The 20940-nt window shown below is 38.1% G+C and overlaps 1 non-coding gene across 1 annotated transcript; it reads left to right on the forward strand.

The window, feature by feature from the left end:
- The first annotated feature begins 15136 nt into the window (after positions 1-15136).
- LOC112774005 (small nucleolar RNA R71) lies at positions 15137-15244 on the forward strand. Its single transcript, XR_003188520.1, has one exon. It is a non-coding gene; the product is annotated as a small nucleolar RNA R71 (small nucleolar RNA).
- The last annotated feature ends 5696 nt before the right edge of the window (positions 15245-20940 follow it).

A 20940-nucleotide genomic window follows, 5' to 3' on the forward strand; every position in this document is an offset into this window, starting at 1 on the left:
TAAAATTGTTGGCTCTTGAAAGAATGATGGAAAAGGATAAATGTTATTTGATAATCTGAAAAATCATAAAAATGATTCTTGAAGCAAGAAAAAGCAGTGAAAAGCTTGTAGAAAAAAATATATGCGAAAAAAAAGAGAAAAAGAGAAAAAGAAAAAGCAAGCAGAAAAAGCCAATAGCCTTTTAAACCAAAAGGCAAGGGTAAAATAAAAAGGATCCAAGGCTTTGAGCATCAGTGGATAGGAGGGCCCACAGGAATAAAATCCTGGCCTAAGCGGCTAAACCAAGTTGTCCCTAACCATGTGCTTGTGGCGTGAAGGTGTCAAGTGAAGAGCTTGAGACTGAGCGGTTAAAGTCGTGGTCCAAAGCAAAAAAGAGTGTGCTTAAGAGCTCTGGACACATCTAATTGGGGACTCTAGCAAAGCTGAGTCACAATCTGAAAAGGTTCACCCAGTTATGTGTCTGTAGTATTTATGTATCCGGTGGTAATACTGGAAAATAAAATGCTTTGGGTCACGGCCAAGACTCATAAAGTAGCTGTGTTCAAGAATCAACATACTGAACTAGGAGAATCAATAACACCATCTAAATTCTGAGTTCCTATAGATGCCAATCATTCTGAACTTCAAAGGATAAAGTGAGATGCCAAAACTGTTCAGAAGCAAAAAGCTAAAAGCCCCGCTCATCTAATTAAGACTGATCTTCATAGATGTTTTTGGAATTCATTGTATATTCTATTCTTTTTATCCTATTTAATTTTTAGTTGCTTGAGGACAAGCAACAATTTAAGTTTGGTGTTGTGATGAGCGGATAATTTATACACTTTTTGGCATTGTTTTTAGTATATTTTTAGTATATTTTAGTTAGTTTTTAGGGTAAAGTATATTTTTTGTCCCTGAAGTTTAGCAAAAATTTCAAAAATACCCTTAAGTTTTATTTTGTTTCAATTTTGTCCTAAAAGTTTTCGATTTGCATCAAATATACCCCTAACGGCTAAATTTTCAAAAAAATTAAGACTAATCTAACAATAATGCATGAAAATTATGCTTGATTTGCTTGTGTTGAGGGTTGTTCTTATGAAATTGTTGTTGAATTGGTCTTAAATTTTTTGAAAAATTAGCCGTTCGGGGTATATTTGATGCAAATCGAAAATTTTTAGGACAAAATTGAAACAAAATAAAACTCAGGGGTATTTTTGAAACTTTTGTCAAACTTCAAGGACAAAAAACATACTTTACCCTAGTTTTTATTATGTTTTTATTAGTTTTTAAATAAAAATCACATTTCTGGACTTTACTATGAGTTTGTGTGTTTTTCTGTGATTTCAGATATTTTCTGGTTGAAATTGAGGGACCTGAGCAAAAATCTGATTCAGAGTCTGAAAATGGACTGCAGATGCTGTTGGATTCTGACCTCCCTGCACTCGAAGTGGATTTTCTGGAGCTACAGAAGCCCAATTGGCGCGCTGCGCTCTCAATTGCGTTGGAAAGTAGACATCCTGGGCTTTCCAGCAATATATAATAGTCCATACTTTGCCCAAGATTTGATGGCCCAAACTGGCGTTCCAAGCATAGAAATTCTGGCGTCAAAACGCCAGAACTAGCATGAAAGCTGGTGTTAAACGCCCAAACTGGCACAAAAGCTGGCGTTTAACTCCAAGAAAGGTCTCTACACGTGAAAGCTTCAATGCTCAGACCAAGCACACTCCAAGTGGGCCCTGGAAGTGGATTTCTACACTAACTATTCTAGCTTACTCATTTTCTGTAACCCTAGGTCACTAGTTTATTATAAAAACTACTTTTAGTGATTCATCTTGTACCTCATGACACTCTACACATTTCATATTGTATCTTCTACGGTATGAGTCTCTAAACCCCATGGTTGGGGGTGAGGAGCTCTGCTGTGTTTTGATGAATTAATGCAATTACTACTGTTTTCCATTCTATCACGCTTGTTTTTATTCTAAGATATTCACTCGTACTTCAACTTGATGAATGTGATGATCTGTGACACTCATCACCATTCTCAACCTATGAACGCATGCCTGACAACCACCTTTGTTATACCTTAGATTGAGTGCTTATCTCATAGCCTCCTGATTCAGATCAGAGTCTTCGTGGTATAAGCTAGAATTATTGGCGGCCATTCCTGGGATCCGGAAAGTCTAAACCTTGTCTGTGGTATTCTGAGTAGGATCTGGGAAGGGATGACTGTGACGAGCTTCAAACTCACGAGTGCTGGGTGTAGTGACAGACGCAAAAGGATCAATGGATCCTATTCCAGCATGAGTGAGAACCGACAGATGATTAGCCGTGCGGTGATAGCGCATTTGGACCATTTTTACTGAGAGGACAGATGGTAGCCATTGACAACGGTGATCCACCAACATACAGCTTGCCATGGAAGGAACCTTGCGTGCATGAAGAAGAAGACAGTAGGAAAGCAGACATTCAGAAGACAGAGCATCTCTAAAACCTAAACCTGTTCTCCATTACTGCATCACAAGTATTTATTTCATGTCCTTTTACTTTTTACAATTAAATCTAAGAATTATTGATATCCTGACTAAGAGTTACAAGATAACCATAGCTTGCTTCAAGCTGACAATCTCCGTGGGATCGACCCTTACTCACGTAAGGTATTACTTGGACGACCCAGTGCACTTGCTAGTTAGTTGTGCGGAGTTACAAAAGTGTGATTGTAATTTCGTGTACCAATAGCATACCAATTCTACACCCCCACTGGTCAGATTCTCCATGATCGATTTTAAGACAAGAATTTTTGGCGAAGTACATGGAAGCTACAATGTCAGCCGAAGAAAAAAACTTTGTGTGAAAGCTCATTCATGGAGGTATATTAGTAATGGAAAAAAATACATAGAATACTACCTCACGTCTGCAAAATCTACCCTTTTTATCTCATTTCTCCAAAAACCCTCTTCATGCTACAGTGTTTTGCCCCTCAGTGTAAACTCTTGGAATCATTCATAACTGGCACGTACAACTTCTCGAGACCCATAACTGAAAACATGGAATTGGTGGAATCAAGCGATAGATACAATGAAGAAACAACCAGAATTCAAAGATCGGAGCCCTAGAATGGAAAACTTGATATGGCAATCATGGCTAACTAGATGATGCATTCGTATCTTTTGTATTTTTCTTTAAAATTTCAGTCAATAAACTAAGAATTCTTGTTAGATAAGCAATTACTTCATGGTTAAATGAATAATATTTTGAGTTAGTTGAAATTCATTTGTTACAGGAGAAATTTGAAAGGGAATTGGAAGAAGTAGAGACTAGGAGTCATCATAAACAAGAAGCACATGAAAAGGAAGCAAACAGAGAGCTCTCTGAAAACAAAGAATACTGGGCGTGGAACGTGGCATCCTACGCGTGGCACGTCGGGAAAATAAAATGGTGTCATTTGTACGTGAAGAACTGAAGATTGATGGTTTAGAAGTTATAGTAAATTCTCGTTGCGAGTGTAGTTACTAAACCAAGCAATCAACCTTTCTTACAAACGTTTTGGTTGTCACAAGTAACAAACCCCTTAAAATTTGATAACCGAAGTATTTAAACCTCGGGTCGTCTTCTCAAGGAACTGCAGGAAAGTATGTTCTTATTATTGGTTATGAAGATTGTAGATTGGGGTTTTGAAGATGAGGAACAAGTAATTTAAATGGCAAGTGAAATAAATAAATAACTGTAAAATAAACTTTTGGCAAGGTATGGGAAATTGAAAGTCCTATCCTAGTTATCCTTATCAATGATGATGAAGATTGAATCTTAATTCCACTTAGTTAGCCTTTACTTAAAGCAAAGAAAGGTCAAGTGACTAATTAGTTTGATCTTCAAATCCTAGTTAATCCCTAAGGAAAGATTGGGCTTATTGAAGTTCAATTCAATTAGCAAAGATAACAATTATCAATCATGTTGAGTTTGATAACTCCTGAGTTACTGATTTCTTAACCAAGACCAAAAGGGAAAAAGTAAATCTACTTGAATAAAAATGTCTTCAGATTGGAAGCAACAGTAATATAAATAAAAGAAAGCAATCATAAACTGAAATACCTCAAATAACATTAATTCAAAGAATAACCTGTAACATATAAGAATTCATAAATTAAATTGAGAAAATAAGTAAAAAGGAATATTGAACCTGATAAAAAGAGATAATCGTGAAAGCAAAAGAAATCCTAATTCTAAATCCTATAAGAGAGAGGAGAGAACCTCTCCCTAAAAACTACATCTAAATCATGAAAAGTAACTAATTGGAGACTCTCCCTGAATGGATGCATTCCCACACTTCATAACCTCTGATCTGTGCCTTCTGGACTTAGATTTGGGCCAAAAAGGGCTTCAGAAATCGCTGGAAGCGTTTTCTGTAATTTTTGGTGCGTGGCCTTTGTCACGCGTCCGCGTGGGTCATGCTGTCGCGTCATCTGGAGTTTTCCTTATCACACTGTCGCTTCAGTCATGTGTCCGCGTTATATGCATTTCGCTTAAGGCGCGCGATCGCGTCAATAACGCGGTCGCGTCACTGCCATTTCGCGCTGGCATGCGGCCGCGTCGTCCATGCGATCGCGTCTCGGCCAGTTTCTCCAAAAACTCCGTTTTATGCTTTCCTTCTATTTTTGTATGTTTTCTTTCCATCCTTTAAGTCATTCCTGCCTTATAAGATCTGAAACTACTCAACACACGAATTACGTCATCGAATGGAAACAAAGGGTAATTAAAATAATTACTTTTAAAGCATAGGAAACATGTTTTTCACATACATCACATAATAAGGAAGGGAAAGTAAAACCATGCAATTAACATGAATAAGTGAGTGAAGGATTGAATAAATCACTTAAATTAGGCACAAAATATATCATAAAATACGGATTTATCAACCTCCCCACACTTAAACAATAGCATTTCCTCATGCTAAATCCAAGATAAAGAGTAAGGTAAGGTTGAAGTGGTGGAATCTCATGCAATGCAATCTATTCTAAATGCAACTACCTAAATGAATCATGCAATTCTAAATTTTATTCACTTGTATATAAAGCTTACATGTAGTTAAATTAATTTACATTCTCAAGGAATCATATATGCATAGCCAAACCTTAGATAATGATAAAGCACTTTTACAATTGAGATGGGAAAGAAAAATATTTTAAAAACTTGCAAGACAATTAGCAATTTAAGCAGAGATATATGTTGATGAGCTATTGAACCCTCACTGGATTTTGTGTTTACTCTCTAGTCACTCAGTGTTTATTGGGATAATCACTCTATTCTTCTTTTTATCCTTACTTTTCATAACTTTGTTCTTCATCTAACCAATCAACAATTATAGAATATAGGCATACAAAAATCATGAGGTCTTTAATTAAGGTTGTAATGGGGCCAAGGTAAAGGTAAGGGTATATGTATAAGGCTAAGTGAGCTAATAAGTGAATCCTTGATTAGTCTAGGATCTCACCTAACATACATACTTTGTAAAGCAAGAATTTCTTTACCTACTCACCCAAATTTTCCCACTTTTGATGTTACATGCTCATGCATTAGTTTTAATTTTGTCCCATGTGCATTGCTTTATTTTGCATTTGGGGAATTCTTTTGTATCCCCTTTATTCAAATAATTTTTTTTAATGCACATGGTAATTCAATTATTTTCATTTCACATGAGCTTGCTTCCCAAAATTTTTATTTTGAATTATTTTATTCTTTTTAACTTTCTACCCTTTGTTTTTATCATCCATGTTCCCAATAGGTTTCCCACACTTAAACAATACACACTTTCTATCTTAAGCTAACCAAGGATTCAACTTGGGATTTTTATTTTATTTTTCTGCTTAAGGCTAGTATTGTGGTTTATAGAATAAGAGGGGATTTAAAGGCTCAAGGGGGCTAACAAGGGTGATGTAAAAGGTAGGTTAATTTGGGATAAGTGAGCTAGAATCAAACAATGGCCTCAATCACTTTCTTGGTATGTATCTATATTCTATAATCGGACATATAGATTAAAACAAAGTAAAGAACACCAGAATAAAAAAGAAGGGCGGAACACTGGTGCACGAAATTGTGATCATCAACAATGGCGCCAAAGGACTTGGAGCTCTCAAACGTGAATCACACTTTGTCACAATTCCGCACAACTAACCAGCAAGTGCACTGGGTCGTCCAAGTAATAAACCTTATGTGAGTAAGGGTCGATCCCACAGAGATTGTCGGCTTGAAGCAAGCTATGGTCATCTTGTAAATCTCAGTCAGGCAGATTCAAATGGTGATGGAGGATTGATAATTAAAAGATGAATAAAACATAAAATAAAGATAGAGATACTTATGTAATTCATTGGTGGATTTCAGATAAGCGTATGAAGATGCTTTGTTCCCCTTGAACCTCTGCTTTCCTATTGCCTTCTTCCAATCATTCATACTCCTTTCCATGGCAAGCTTTATGTTGGGCATCACCGTTGTCAATGGCTACATCCCGTCCTCTCAGTGAAAATGGTCCTGATGCTCTGTCACAACATCGGCTAATCAGCTGTCGGTTCTCGATCATGTCGGAATAGGATCAATTGATCCTTTTGCGTCTGTCACACGCCCCACAATCGCGAGTTTGAAGCTCGTCACAGTCATCCCTTCCCAGATCCTACTCGGAATGCCACAGACAAGGTTTAGACTTTCCGGATCTCAAGAATGGCTGCCATTAATTCTAGCCTATACCACGAAGGTTCCAATCTTAGATTAGAAACCCAAGAGATACGCATTCAAGCCATTGCTAGTAGAACAGAGGTGGTTGTCAGGCACATGTTCATCGGTGAGAATGATGATGAGTGTCACGTATCATCACATTCATCAAGTTGAAGAATGAATGAATATCTTGGAGAAGAAATAGACTTGAGTTGAATAGAAAAATAATAGTACTTGTATTAATTCATGAAGAACAACAGAGCTCCACACCTTAATCTATGGTGTGTGGAAACTCCACCGTTGAAAATACATAAGAACAAGGTCCAGGCATGGCTGTGAGGCCAGCCCTAAACGTGTCTAAGATAGCATAAGACTTATCAAAGATGAAAATACAATAGCAAAAGGTCCTATTTATAGAAAACTAGTAGCCTAGGGTTACAGAAATGAGTAATTAATGCAGAAATCTTCTTCCGGGCCTACTTGGTGTGTGCTTGGGCTGAGCATTGAAGCTTCCATGTGTAGAGACTTTTCTTGGAGTTAAACGCCAGCTTTTGTGCCAGTTTGGGCGTTTAACTCCAGCTTTTGTGCCAGTTTTGGAGTTAAACGCCAGAATTCTTGAGCTGACTTGGAACGCCTGTTTGGGCCATCAAATCTCGGGCAAAGTATGGACTATTATATATTGCTGAAAAGCCCAGGATGTCTACTTTCCAACACAATTAAGAGAGCGCCAATTAGGCTTCTGTAGCTCTAGAAAATTTACTTTGAGTGCAGGGAGGTCAGAATCCAACAGCATCTGCAGTCCTTTTTCAGCCTCTGAATCAGATTTTTGCTCAGGTCCCCCAATTTCAGCCAGAAAATACCTGAAATCACAGAAAAATACAAAAACTCATAGTAAAGTCTAGAAATATGATTTTTAAATAAAAAATAATAAAAATATAATAAAAACTAATTAAAATATACTAAAAACATACTAAAAACAATGCCAAAAAGCGTATAAATTATCCGCTCATCAAACACACAGGAATAAAAATTATGGTTTGAATGTAACCATACAATTAAGCTCAAAACTCACAGGCTGTGTGTTCTCCAACTCAAAAATCATATATCAGTTATATATGTCATGCAAGTAAAAATTAAGAGTTCCCATTATTCTCAATTTAAATCTTAAGGTGGCTTTAAAGTTTTAATGTTTCTCCTTGATGAAATGTTGTTAACTAACTAACATGTAATGCTATATACAAGGTGTGTAGATTGTTTTTATTATGTTAAAGTCTCTAGTTTACTTCCTTTTTATATTTTCAATTTAAACTAGGTTATCTTATGCTAAAAAGGGTAAACTATACTAATTAATCCATATTTTCTATAACTAATAAGTTAGAATTGCAACTAAACTAAATGGCTAAAATATGAACTAAAGTGCAACATGCAGAAATATAGTAAAAATACATGAAAATAGCAATGTATAAATACTGAGAAAATAAAAGATAAAAAAAAATACAGAAAAGTAGCAAAATAAAGTAAAAGAGTATGTAGTGGTTCACCAAAAAAATACACCAGAGATGGCGACCTCCCCACACTTAAAATGAAGCATCGTCCCTGATGCTCACTCAAGTAGGGTGAGAAGGGGTGTCATCACTGGAAAAATGGGCAGCCGGAGTCTCTGTGGTGGTGGTCTGAGTGGTTGACAGTGGTGCGGTGGCGTAGGGTGGCGCGGGTGGTGGAGGAGCAGCAAGGGTTGCAGAGAAGAGGAAGAAGAAAGGGGTTGGGGGCGCGATGGGGTAGGGTTCGCATCACAGGGGGTTAATAAATTTGAATTCATGCGATCGCGTGGAGCACGCGGTCGCGTGGCTAGGGTGGAATAGGGGTTGACGCGATCGCGTGAGTGATGCAATCGCATGGAATGGGTGAAAGGATGAATGACGCGGTCACGTGAGGCATGTGATCGCGTCACTGGAATTTGTGCTAAACGCACAATTCCAGCGTCGTTTCAGCGCAACTCTCTGTCTCCTTTGGGGTGTTGTGCAAATCCACACGACGCGATCACGTCGCTCATGCTGTCGCGTGGGTCGTTTTGTGCGAAACGCACAACGGCCGCATGATTCTAGCCCAAATTTTTGGGCGTTGGATCTTTACGCCGATTTCCAGGTCACGCGGCCGCGTGAATGACGCGAACGCGTGGGAAGTGTTTTTCGCAACTGACGCGATCGCATGAGTGATGCGGTCGCATCGCGCGCCCTTTCTCTTTTTTTTTTTGTTTTTTTATGCAGGTATGCAATTATGCAGTATGCAATGCGAGTGAATAATATTCAGGTTCAATTGAAAAGGAAATAAAAATAAATAACACGAAATAAAACTGAAAAAGAAACGACCATACCATGGTGGGTTGTCTCCCACCTAGCACTTTTAGTTAAAGTCCTTAAGTTGGACATTGGATGAGCTTCCTGTTATGGCGGCTTATGTTTAAATTCATCCTGAAATCTCCACCAATGCTTGGAATGCCAATAGCCTCTGGGGTCCCAAACTAGGCATGTAAAGCTTTTGAGCAGCTTCAAATAGATTCTCAGGCTCCCGTGGTGATGAATGTCAGAATAGATTCCAGGATCCCAAACTTTGCTTTTAAATCCGCCTTTGTCTTGATCTATATTTTTCCATTCGGGTGGTTTAAAAATTAGATTCTCACCAAGATGACCAAACGTTTTCCGAGATCCGTTCGATTGATCATGATGCTAATCCGTGCACTTCGAGTTGAAGTGTGGAACCTTATTGAACCTTGTGCACCAGCTCTAAGTACGAGCCATTTCCCTCTTACTCTTAAAGTCGTAGAGAGCTCTAAGCTAGCCATCTGTTTCAAGCAACCCATATTCAAGTGGAAAAATAAAGCTAAAGGTTAAGGATTGTACCCACTTGAAGCTTGTATTGGGTGGTAATGGCCTTGGAATGGGTGTTTCCAGTGGTTCTGTAAGTTCTACTCCCTTGTGCTCTTCTGTGAATTTCTTCACTTCCTTGCAGACTTCTTCAAATGCATCCATGTCCTGAGCAAAGCCTTCTATGTCTTCCGCGTCACTTAAGTCATAAACGGGAGGTTGAGAGAAATCTACCTCCGCATCATCTTCGTATTCACTTGGGGAAGATTCTTCGATCTCAGAGAATTCACTTGCAGATGCAAGTTCATTACTAGGAGAACTTGACTTGAGATTATCATCATCAAGGAAACTTGCTTCTTGGATTATTCCATCTAGTTCTTCATAAAAGAGTTCTGGTGGACGAAATTGTGATTACACTTTGATTATGTAAAATTCATTGCTCTTTCTTTCCCTGGGAATGGCACCAAAAACACGATGCCAATACCATGGTTCACAACTTCGCACAACTAACCAGCAAGTGCACTGGGTCGTCCAAGTAATACCTTACGTGAGTAAGGGTTGAATCCCACGGAGATTGTTGGTATGAAGCAAGCTATGGTCACCTTGTAAATCTCAGTCAGGCAGAAATAAAATAGTAATGGGGTTTTCGAAAATAATTAATAAAATAAGGATATAAATACTTATGTAACTCATTGGTGAGAATTTCAGATAAGCGTATGGAGATGCATTCGTTCCTCTGAACCTCTGCTTTCCTGCTATCTTCATCCAATCAATCTTACTCCTTTCTATGGCTGGCTTTATGTAAGGATGTCACCGGTGCCAATGGCTACTTTCGATCTCTCTCGGGAAAATGGTCCAAATGTTCTGTCACAACACGGCTAATCGTCTGGAGGCATCACCCTTGTCGTTGGTTGCATCCTATTCCTCTCTGTGAAAATGGTCCGATGGCTGTCACTGCATGGCTAATCATCTTGGAGGTTCTCGATCATACTGGAATAGGATTTACTATCCTTTTGCGTCTTTCACTACGCCCAGCACTCGCGAGTTTGGAGTTCGTCACAGTCATTCAATCCCAGAGTCCTACTCGGAATACCACGGACAAGGTTTAGACTTTCCGGACCCTCATGAATGCCGCCATCAATCTAGCTTATACCACGAAGATTCTGATTAAGAGATCTAAGAGTTACTCATTCAATCTAATGTAGAACGGAAGTGGTTGTCAGGCACGCGTTCATAGGGAATGATGATGATTGTCACGTTCATCACATTCAGGTTGAAGTGCGAATGAATATCTTAGAAGCGGAACAAGTGAATTGAATAGAAAACAGTAGTACTTTGCATTAATCTTTGAGGAACAGCAGAGCTCCACACCTTAATCTATGGAGTGTAGAAACTCTACCGTTAAAAATACATAAGTGAAAGGTCCAGGCATGGCCAAATGGCCAGCCCCTCTGATCTAAGAACCAGGCGTCCAAAGATGTCTAATACAATAGTAAAAGGTCCTATTTATAATAAACTAGCTACTAGGGTTTACAGAAGTAAGTAATTGATGCATAAATCCACTTCCGGGGCCCACTTGGTGTGTGCTTAGGTTGAGCTTGAATGTTACACGTGCAGAGGTTATTCCTGGAGTTGAACGCCAGCTTTTGTGCCATTTTGGGCGTTGAACTCCACATTGCAACTTGTTTCTGGCGCTGGACGCCAGAATTGGGCAGAGAGCTGGCGTTGAACGCCAGTTTGCATCGTCTAAACTTGGGAAAAGTATGGACTATTATATATTGCTGGAAAGCCCTGGACGTCTAATTTTCAACGCAATTGAAAGCGCGCCATTTCGAGTTCTGTAGCTCAAGAAAATCCACTTTGAGTGTAGGGAGGTCAGAATCCAACAGCATCAGCAGTCCTTCTTCAACCTCTGAATCTGATTTTTGCTCAAGTCCCTCAATTTCAGCTAGAAAATACCTGAAATCACAGAAAAACACACAAACTCATAGTAAAGTCCAGAAATGTGAATTTAACATAAAAACAAATGAAAACATCCCTAAAAGTAACTAGATCCTTACTAAAAACATACTAAAAACAATGTCAAAAAGTGTATAAATTATCCGCTCATCACAACACCAAACTTAAATTGTTGCTTGCCCTTGCCTTTTGATTTTAAGGGTTATTGGCTTTTTGCTCTTGCCTCTTGGTTTTAAGAGCTTTTGGCTTTTTCTGCTTGCCTTTTTTTTTCTGCAAGCTTTGTTCTTTGCTGCTTTTTCTTGCTTCAAGAATCATTTTTATGATTTTTCAGATTATCAAATAACATGTCTCCTTGTCATCATTCTTTCAAGAGCCAACATATTTAACATTCTTAAACAACAACTTCAAAAGACATATGCACTGTTCACGCATACATTCAGAAAACAAGAAGCATTGTCACCACATCAATATAATTAAGCTAAGTTCAAGGATAAATTCGAAACTCATGTACTTCTTGTTCTTTTGAATTAAAACATTTTTCATTTAAGAGAGGTGATGGATTCATAGGACATTCACAACTTTAAGACAAAGTTACTAACTACTAATGATCATGTAATGAAGACACAAACATAGATAAGCACTTAACATAGAGAAAACGAAAAACAGAGAATGTAAGAACAAGGAATGAGTCCACCTTAGTGATGGTGGCGTTTCCTTCTCAAGGAACCAATGATGTCCTTGAGCTCTTCTATGTCTCTTCCTTGTCTTTGTTGCTCCTCTCTCATTACTTTTTGATCTTCTCTAATTTCATGAAGGATGATGGAGTGCTCTTGATGTTCCACCCTTAATTGTCCCATGTTGGAACTTAATTCTCCTAGGGAGGTGTTGATTTGCTCCCAATAATTTTGTGGAGGAAAATACATTTGAGGCATCTCCGGGATCTCATGGTGATGAGCTTCATGCGCCTCTTGAGATCCATGAATGGGCTCTCTTACTTGCTCCATTCTTTTCTTAGTGATGGGCTTGTGAGATGAATCTTTCCATCTCCCATGGCTCAGAGGTGGAAGCAATTGCCTTCCCTTTCCTCTTTCTTGAGGTTTCTCTGGCCTTAGGTGCCATTAATGGTTATGGAAAAAAAATCTTATGCTTTTACCACACCAAACTTAGAATATTGCTCGCCCTCGAGCAAGAGAAGAAAGAATAGATGAAGAAGAAGAAGATATGGAGGAGATAGAGGGATGTGTGTATGGATGTGAGTGGTGAATGGAAAACAGAAGGGATGACCATGAATGGAGAGAGAGAGAGGGTTAGGTGAGTGGGGATCCTGTGAGATTCACAGATCCTGAGATGATCCTGTGGGGTCCACAGATCCTGAGATGATGCTGTGGGGTCCACAGATCCTGAGATGATGCTGTGGGGTCCACAGATCCTGAGGTGTTCAAGGAATTACAACCTTGCACTAAATTAGGCATGTAAAATGCCCTTGCACACAACTCTGGGCGTTCAGCGCCAGGTTGGTGCCCATTTTGGGCGTTCAACGCCCATTTGTTGCCCATTTCTGGCGTTGAACGCCAGAACCATGCTTGTTCTGGGCGTTCAGCGCCAGCTCCTCTCCAGGGTGCAATTCTGGCGTTCAGCGCCCAAATGATGCCCATTTTGGGCGTTCAGCACCCAGATACTGCCCATTTTGGGCATTCAGCGCCAGAACCATGCTCTGTTCTGGCGTTGAACGCCAGACAGGTGCTTCCTCCAGGGTGTGATTTTTCTTCTGCTATTTTTTATTCTGTTTCTAAATTTTTCATTTATTTTGTGACTCCACATGATCATGAACCTAAGAAAACATGAAAAACAAAAATAAAATTAGATAAATAAACATTGGGTTGCCTCCCAACAAGCGCTTCTTTAATGTCAATAGCTTGACAGTGGGCTCTCATGGAGCCTCACAGATGTGCAGAGCTTTGTTGAGACCTCCCAACACCAAACTTAGAGTTTGGATATGGGGGTTTGACACCAAACTTAGAGTTTGGTTGTGGCCTCCCAACACCAAACTTAAAGTTTGACTGTGGGGGCTTTGGTTGACTCTGCTTTGAGAGAAGTTTTTTTTTTTGCTTCCTCTCCATGGATGCAGAGAGAGATCCTTGAGTTGTAAACACAAGGTTGTCCTTATTTAATTGAAGGATCAATTCTCCTCTATCCACATTAATCACAGCTCTTGCTGTGGCTAGGAAAGGTCTTCCTAGGATGATGGATTCATCCTCTTCCTTTCCAGTATCCAGGACTATGAAATCAGTAGGGATGTAAAGGCCTTCAACCTTCACTAACACGTCCTCTACTTGTCCATAAGCCTGTTTTCTTGAATTGTCTGCCATTTCTAATGAGATTTTAGCAGCTTGCACCCCATAAATTCCCAGTTTCTCTATTACAGAGAGGGGCATGAGGTTTATCCCTGAACCAAGGTCACACAGAGCCTTAAAGATCATGGTGCCTATGATACAAGGTATTATGAACTTTTCAGGATCCTGTCTCTTCTGATGCAATGTCAGTTGATCCAAATCACTTAGTTCATTGGTGAACAAGGGAGGTTCATCTTCCCAAGTTTCAATACCAAATAATTTGGCATTTAGCTTCATGATTGCACCAAGGAACTTGGCAGCTTGCTCTTCAGTAACATCCTCATTCTCTTCAGAAGAGGAATACTCATCAGAGCTCATGAATGGCATAAGGAGGTTCAATGGAATCTCTATGGTCTCTAGATGAGTCTCATATTTCTTAGGTTCCTCAGAGGGAAGCTCCTTATTGATCACTGGACGTCCCAGGAGGTCTTCCTCCTTGGGATTCACGTCCTTCTCCTCTCTTGTGGGTTCGGCCATGGTAATTAATTCAATGGCCTTGCACTCTTCTTTTGGATTCTCTTCTGTATTGCTTGGGAGAGTACTAGGAGGGATTTCAGTGATCCTTTTACTCAGCTGGCCCACTTGTGCTTCTAAATTTCTAATGGAAGACCTTGTTTCATTCATGAAACTCACAGTGGCGTTAGATAGATCAGAGACTAAATTTGCTAAGCTAGATGGATTCTGCTCAGAATTCTCTATCTGTTGCTGAGTGGATGATGGAAAAGGTTTGCTATTGCTAAACCTGTTTCTTCCACCATTATTAAAGCCTTGTTGAGGCTTTTGATCCTTCCATGAGAGATTTGGGTGATTTCTCCATGATGGATTGTAGGTGTTTCCATATGGTTCACCCATGTATTTTAACTCTGCTATTGCAGGGTTCTCAGGATCATAAGCTTCTTCCTCAGAAGATGCCTCTTGAGTACTGTTGGATGCAGCTTGCATTTCATTCAGACTCTGAGAAATCATATTGACTTGCTGAGTCAATATTTTATTCTGAGCCAATATGGCATTCAGAGTATTAATTTCAAGAACTCCCTTCTTCATAGGCGTCCCATTACTCACAGGATTCCTCTCAGAAGTGTACATAAACTGGTTATTAGCAACCATGTCAATGAGTTCTTGAGCTTCTGCAGGTGTTTTCTTTAGGTGAATGAATCCACCTGCAGAAGTATCCAATGACATCTTTGATAGCTCAGATAAACCATCATAGAATATATCCAGGATGGTCCATTCTGAAAGCATGTCAGAAGGACACTTTTTGGTCAGCTGCTTGTATCTTTCCCAAGCTTCATAGAGGGATTCACCTTCTTTCTGTCTGAAGGTTTGGACATCAGCTCTAAGCTTCCACAGCTTTTGAGGAGGAAAGAACTTGGCTAAAAAAGCCGTGACCAGCTTATCCCAAGAGTTCAGGCTGTCTTTGGGTTGAGAGTCCAACCATATTCTAGCTCTGTCTCTTACAGCAAAAGGGAAAAGCATGAGCCTGTAGACTTCAGGATCTACTCCATTAGTCTTAACAGTATCACAGATCTGCAAGAATTCAGTTAAGAACTGAAAAGGATCTTCAGATGGAAGTCCATGAAACTTGCAGTTCTGCTGCATCAGAGAAACTAGCTGAGGTTTCAGCTCAAAATTGTTTGCTCTAATGGTAGGAATGGAGATGCTTCTTCCATGTAAATTGGAATTAGGTGCAGTAAAGTCACCAAGCATTCTCCTTGCATTATTGTTGTTGGGTTCAGCTTCCATCGCCTTTACTTGTTTCAAAATTTTCAATAAGGTTGTCTCTGGATTGTTGTAATTTAGCTTTTCTTAGTTTTCTCTTCAGAGTCCTTTCAGGTTCTGGATCAGCTTCAACAAGAATTCATTTTTCTTTGTCCCTGTTCATAAGAAAGAGAAGAGAAAAAGAAAAGAAGAGGAATCCTCTATGTCACAGTAAAGAGGTTCCTTATTGTTAGTAGAAGAAGAAAAGGAATAGGGGTGAAGAAGAATGAAGAATCCAAACACAAAGGTGATGATAGGAGCAGAGATGTGAGATGAAGAGAAGTGTTAGTAGATGAATAAATAATTAGAAGGAGATGAAGGAGAAGGATTTTCGAAAATTATTTTTTTGAAAAAGAGTTAGTGATTTTCGAAAATATTTTTTTTGAAAAAGGTTAGTAATTTTTCGAAAATTAAAATCAACAATTAAAATAATTAGTTAATAAAAAAAGAAATTTTGAAAAAGAGGGAAGATATTTTCGAAAATTAGAGAGAGAGAGTTAGTTAGGTAGTTCTGAAAAAGGTAAGAAATAAACAAAAAGTTAGTTAGTTAGTTGAAACAAATTTTGAAAAGATAAGAAGTTAGGAAGTTAGAAAAGATATTTTGCAATCACTTTTTTGAAAAAGGTAAGATAAGAAGATATTTTTGAAAAGATATAATAGAAATTAGTTTTTGAAAAAGATGATTTTTAAAATCTCAATTAATGACTTGATTCACAAGAAATCACAAGATATGATTCTAGAACTTAAAGTTTGAATCTTTCTTAACAAGTAAGTAAAAAAACTTGAAATTTTTGAATCAAAACATTAATTGATGATGTTATTTTCGAAAATATGATGTAAAATTAAGAAAAAGATTTTTGAAAAATATTTTTGAAATTTTCAAAAATAACTAAAAAAAATTGAAAAAAGATTTGATTTTTGAAAAAAGATTTTGAAAAAGATAAGATTTTTTTTTAAATTGAAAAATTGATTTGACTCATAAAAACAACTAGATTTTAAAAATTTTTGAAAAAGTCAAATCTAATTTTCGAAATTTTAAGAGAGAAAAAGGGAAAGATATTTTTTTTATTTTTGAATTTTTATGATGAGAGAGAAAAACAAGAAAAATGATGCAATGCATGAAAGTTATGGATCAAAACAATGAATGCATGCAAGAATGCTATGAATGTCAAGATGAACACCAAGAACACTATGAAGATCATGATGAACATCAAGAACACATTTTTGAAAAATTTTTAATGCAAAGAAAACATGCAAGACACCAAACTTAGAATTCTTTAATGCTTAGACACTAAGAATTCAAGAATGCATATGAAAAACAAGAAAAGACACAAAACATGCAAATGCAAAGATCAAACAAGAAGACTTACCAAGAACAACTTGAAGATCATGAAGAACACTATGAATGCATGATTTTTTCGAAAAATGCAAGATGCACATGCAATTGACACCAAACTTATAACATGACTCAAGACTCAAACAAGAACACAAAAAATATTTTTGATTTTTATGATTTTCTAATTTTTTTTTTGTATTTTTTCAAAAATTATTTGAAAAACAAAAATAAGGATTTCAAAATCTTTAATATGAATTCCAGGAATCTTGTGCTCTTTAGTCTAAAGCTCCAATCAAAGGGTCAGACATGGCTTAATAGCCATTCAAGCTTTAGAATGGATTTACATCCATTGAGGTGATTAGTTGAAGACCAATCCCAAAGGAGTTTGGGTATGGCTTTTCAGCCAGATAGGATTCAACATGTTACCATGAAACTCTAGAATTCATTCTTGAAAGTTTTGAAGCCATAGAATAAATTATTTTTTAAAACATTTTTATTTTAAATTTTTTTTTTGAAAACAAAACAAAAAGAAAATTACCTAATCTGAGCAACAAGATGAACCGTCAGTTGTCCAAACTCGAACAATCCCCGGCAACACCGCCAAAAACTTGGTGGACGAAATTGTGATTACACTTTGATTATGTAAAATTCATTGCTCTTTCTTTCCCTGGCAATGGCACCAAAAACACGATGCCAATACCATGGTTCACAACTTCGCACAACTAACCAGCAAGTGCACTGGGTCGTCCAAGTAATACCTTACGTGAGTAAGGGTCGAATCCCACGGAGATTGTTGGTATGAAGCAAGCTATGGTCACCTTGTAAATCTCAGTCAGGCGGAAATAAAATAGTAATGTGGTTTTCGAAAATAATTAATAAAATAAGGATAGAAATACTTATGTAACTCATTGGTGAGAATTTCAGATAAGCGTATGGAGATGCATTCGTTCCTCTGAACCTCTGCTTTCCTGCTGTCTTCATCCAATCAATCTTACTCCTTTCTATGGCTGGCTTTATGTAAGGATGTCACCGGTGCCAATGGCTACTTTCGATCTCTCTCGGAAAAATGGTCCAAATGCTCTGTCACAGCACGGCTAATCATCTGGAGGCATCACCCTTGTCGTTGGTTGCATCCTATTCCTCTCTGTGAAAATGGTCCGATGCGCTGTCACTGCATGGCTAATCATCTTGGAGGTTCTCGATCATACTGGAATAGGATTTACTATCCTTTTGCGTTTGTCACTACGCCCAGCACTCGCGAGTTTGGAGTTTGTCACAGTCATTCAATCCCAGAGTCCTACTCGGAATACCACGGACAAGGTTTAGACTTTCCGGACCCTCATGAATGCCGCCATCAATCTAGCTTATACCACGAAGATTCTGATTAAGAGATCTAAGAGTTACTCATTCAATCTAATGTAGAACGGAAGTGGTTGTCAGGCACGCGTTCATAGGGAATGATGATGATTGTCACGTTCATCACATTCAGGTTGAAGTGCGAATGAATATCTTAGAAGCGGAACAAGTGAATTGAATAGAAAACAGTAGTACTTTGCATTAATCTTTGAGGAACAGCAGAGCTCAACACCTTAATCTATGGAGTGTAGAAACTCTACCATTAAAAATACATAAGTGAAAGGTCCAGGCATGGCCGAATGGCCAGCCACTCTGATCTAAGAACCAGGCGTCCAAAGAGTCTAATACAATAGTAAAAGGTCCTATTTATAATAAACTAGCTACTAGGGATTACAGAAGTAAGTAATTGATGTATAAATCCACTTCCGGGGCCCACTTGGTGTGTACTTGGGCTGAGCTTGAATGTTACACGTGCAGAGGTTATTCCTGGAGTTGAACGCTAGCTTTTGTGCCATTTTGGGCGTTGAACTCCACTTTGCAACTTGTTTCTGGCGCTGGACGCCAGAATTGGGCAGAGAGCTGGCGTTGAACGCCAGTTTGCGTCATCTAAACTTGGGCAAAGTATAGACTATTATACATTTCTGGAAAGCCCTGGATGTCTACTTTCCAAAGCAACTGGAAGCGCGCCATTTCGAGTTCTGTAGCTCAAGAAAATCCACTTTGAGTGTAGGGAGGTCAGAATCCAACAGCATCAGCAGTCCTTCTTCAACCTCTGAATCTGATATTTGCTCAAGTCCCTCAATTTCAGCCAGAAAATACCTGAAATCACAGAAAAACACACAAACTCATAGTAAAGTCTAAAAATGTGAATTTAACATAAAAACAAATGAAAACATCCCTAAAAGTAACTAGATCCTTACTAAAAACAATGTCAAAAAGCGTATAAATTATCCGCTCATCAAGTTGCTGTGGGAGTTGTGCACTATCCTCCTTAACATCAATTGTAATGTCCTTGATAGAATTTTCCACAATTCTGGATTCCCTTGGAAGTTCATCTTCTCCTAAGTCTTCAACCAACTCTTCTTCTTCTATAATGACAGCTTCCTCTACTTGTTCCAGTACGAAGTCATGCCCTGTTCTGTCCACTGGAGTTTCTAGTATCTCCTTCATACTATGCTCTTCATTAGATTGTCCACATGGGGCTGTGGGAGGTCTTTGAATGTTCGAACATCTAGAAGATAATTGACTTACTGCTTGCTCCAATTGATGAAGGGTTGTTTGAAGTTGATCTACTGTTTCCTTGAGGCGAACCTCTGATTCTCGGGGTGATGGATTTGGACGTGGTACATGGGGAAGTGGTGGTGTTTGGGAGTAATTGGATTGGAATTGGGGTAAATGAGGATCATATGGTGGTGAATGGTGAAAAGGAGCTTGTGAGTGTGGTGGTTCGAAGTTATGTTGAGAGGATGGCTTATAAGCACAGGGTGGGGCTTGTTGGTAACTACAAGGTTGTCCAGCATGTCCATTGGCTTGGTATGCATTGTAGAATAGTCTTTGTCCATGATATCTTGGAGGGTGTTGTTGCCTACAGGGTTGATCAGATCCTCTTGGCTCCATCATCTTTGATTGCTCTGACCTTGATGCATGTTCCTGTTATAACTTTCACTCCTTTCAACAATATTAGAACCAAACTCAAAGCGAGAGGGGTGAGAATTCATAGTAGCTAATGGAAATAAAAGGAGAAAATAAAGACAAATAAACAAGTAAAAGAAAAATATTTACAATAACCAATAATAAGGCACACGATTGCAGTTCCCCGACAACGGTGCCATTTTGAAGAATTGAAGATTGATGGTTTAGAAGTTATAGTAAATTCTCGTTGCGAGTATAGTTACTAAACCAAGCAATCAACCTTTCTTACAAACGTTTTGGTTGTCACAAGTAACAAACCCTTTAAAAATTGATAACCGAAGTATTTAAACCTCGGGTCATCTTCTCAAGGAACTGCAGGAAAGTATGTTCTTATTATTGGTTATGAAGATTGTAGATTGGGGTTTTGAAGATGAGGAACAAATAATTTAAATGGCAAGAAAAATAAATAAATAACTGTAAAATAAACTTTTGGCAAGGTATGGGAAATTGGAAGTCCTATCCTAGTTATCCTTATCAATGATGATGAAGATTGAATCTTAATTCCACTTAGTTAGCCTTTACTTAAAGCAAAGAAAGGTCAAGTGACTAATTAGTTTGATCTTCAAATCCTAGTTAATCCCTAAGGAAAGATTGGGATTATTGAAGTTCAATTCAATTAGCAAAGATAACAATTATCAATCATGTTGAGTTTGATAACTCCTGAGTTACTGATTTCTTAACCAAGACCAAAAGGGAAAAAATAAATCTACTTGAATAAAAATGTCTTCAGATTGGAAGCAATAGTAATATAAATAAAAGAAAGCAATCATAAACTGAAATACCTCAAATAACATTAATTCAAAGAATAATCTGTAACATAGAAGAATTCATAAATTAAATTGAGAAAATAAGTAAAAAGGAATATTGAACCTGATAACAAGAGATAATCCTGAAAGCA

This window comes from Arachis hypogaea, chromosome 18 (assembly GCF_003086295.3).
Source record: "Arachis hypogaea cultivar Tifrunner chromosome 18, arahy.Tifrunner.gnm2.J5K5, whole genome shotgun sequence".
NCBI classification, from domain to species: Eukaryota; Viridiplantae; Streptophyta; class Magnoliopsida; order Fabales; family Fabaceae; genus Arachis; species Arachis hypogaea.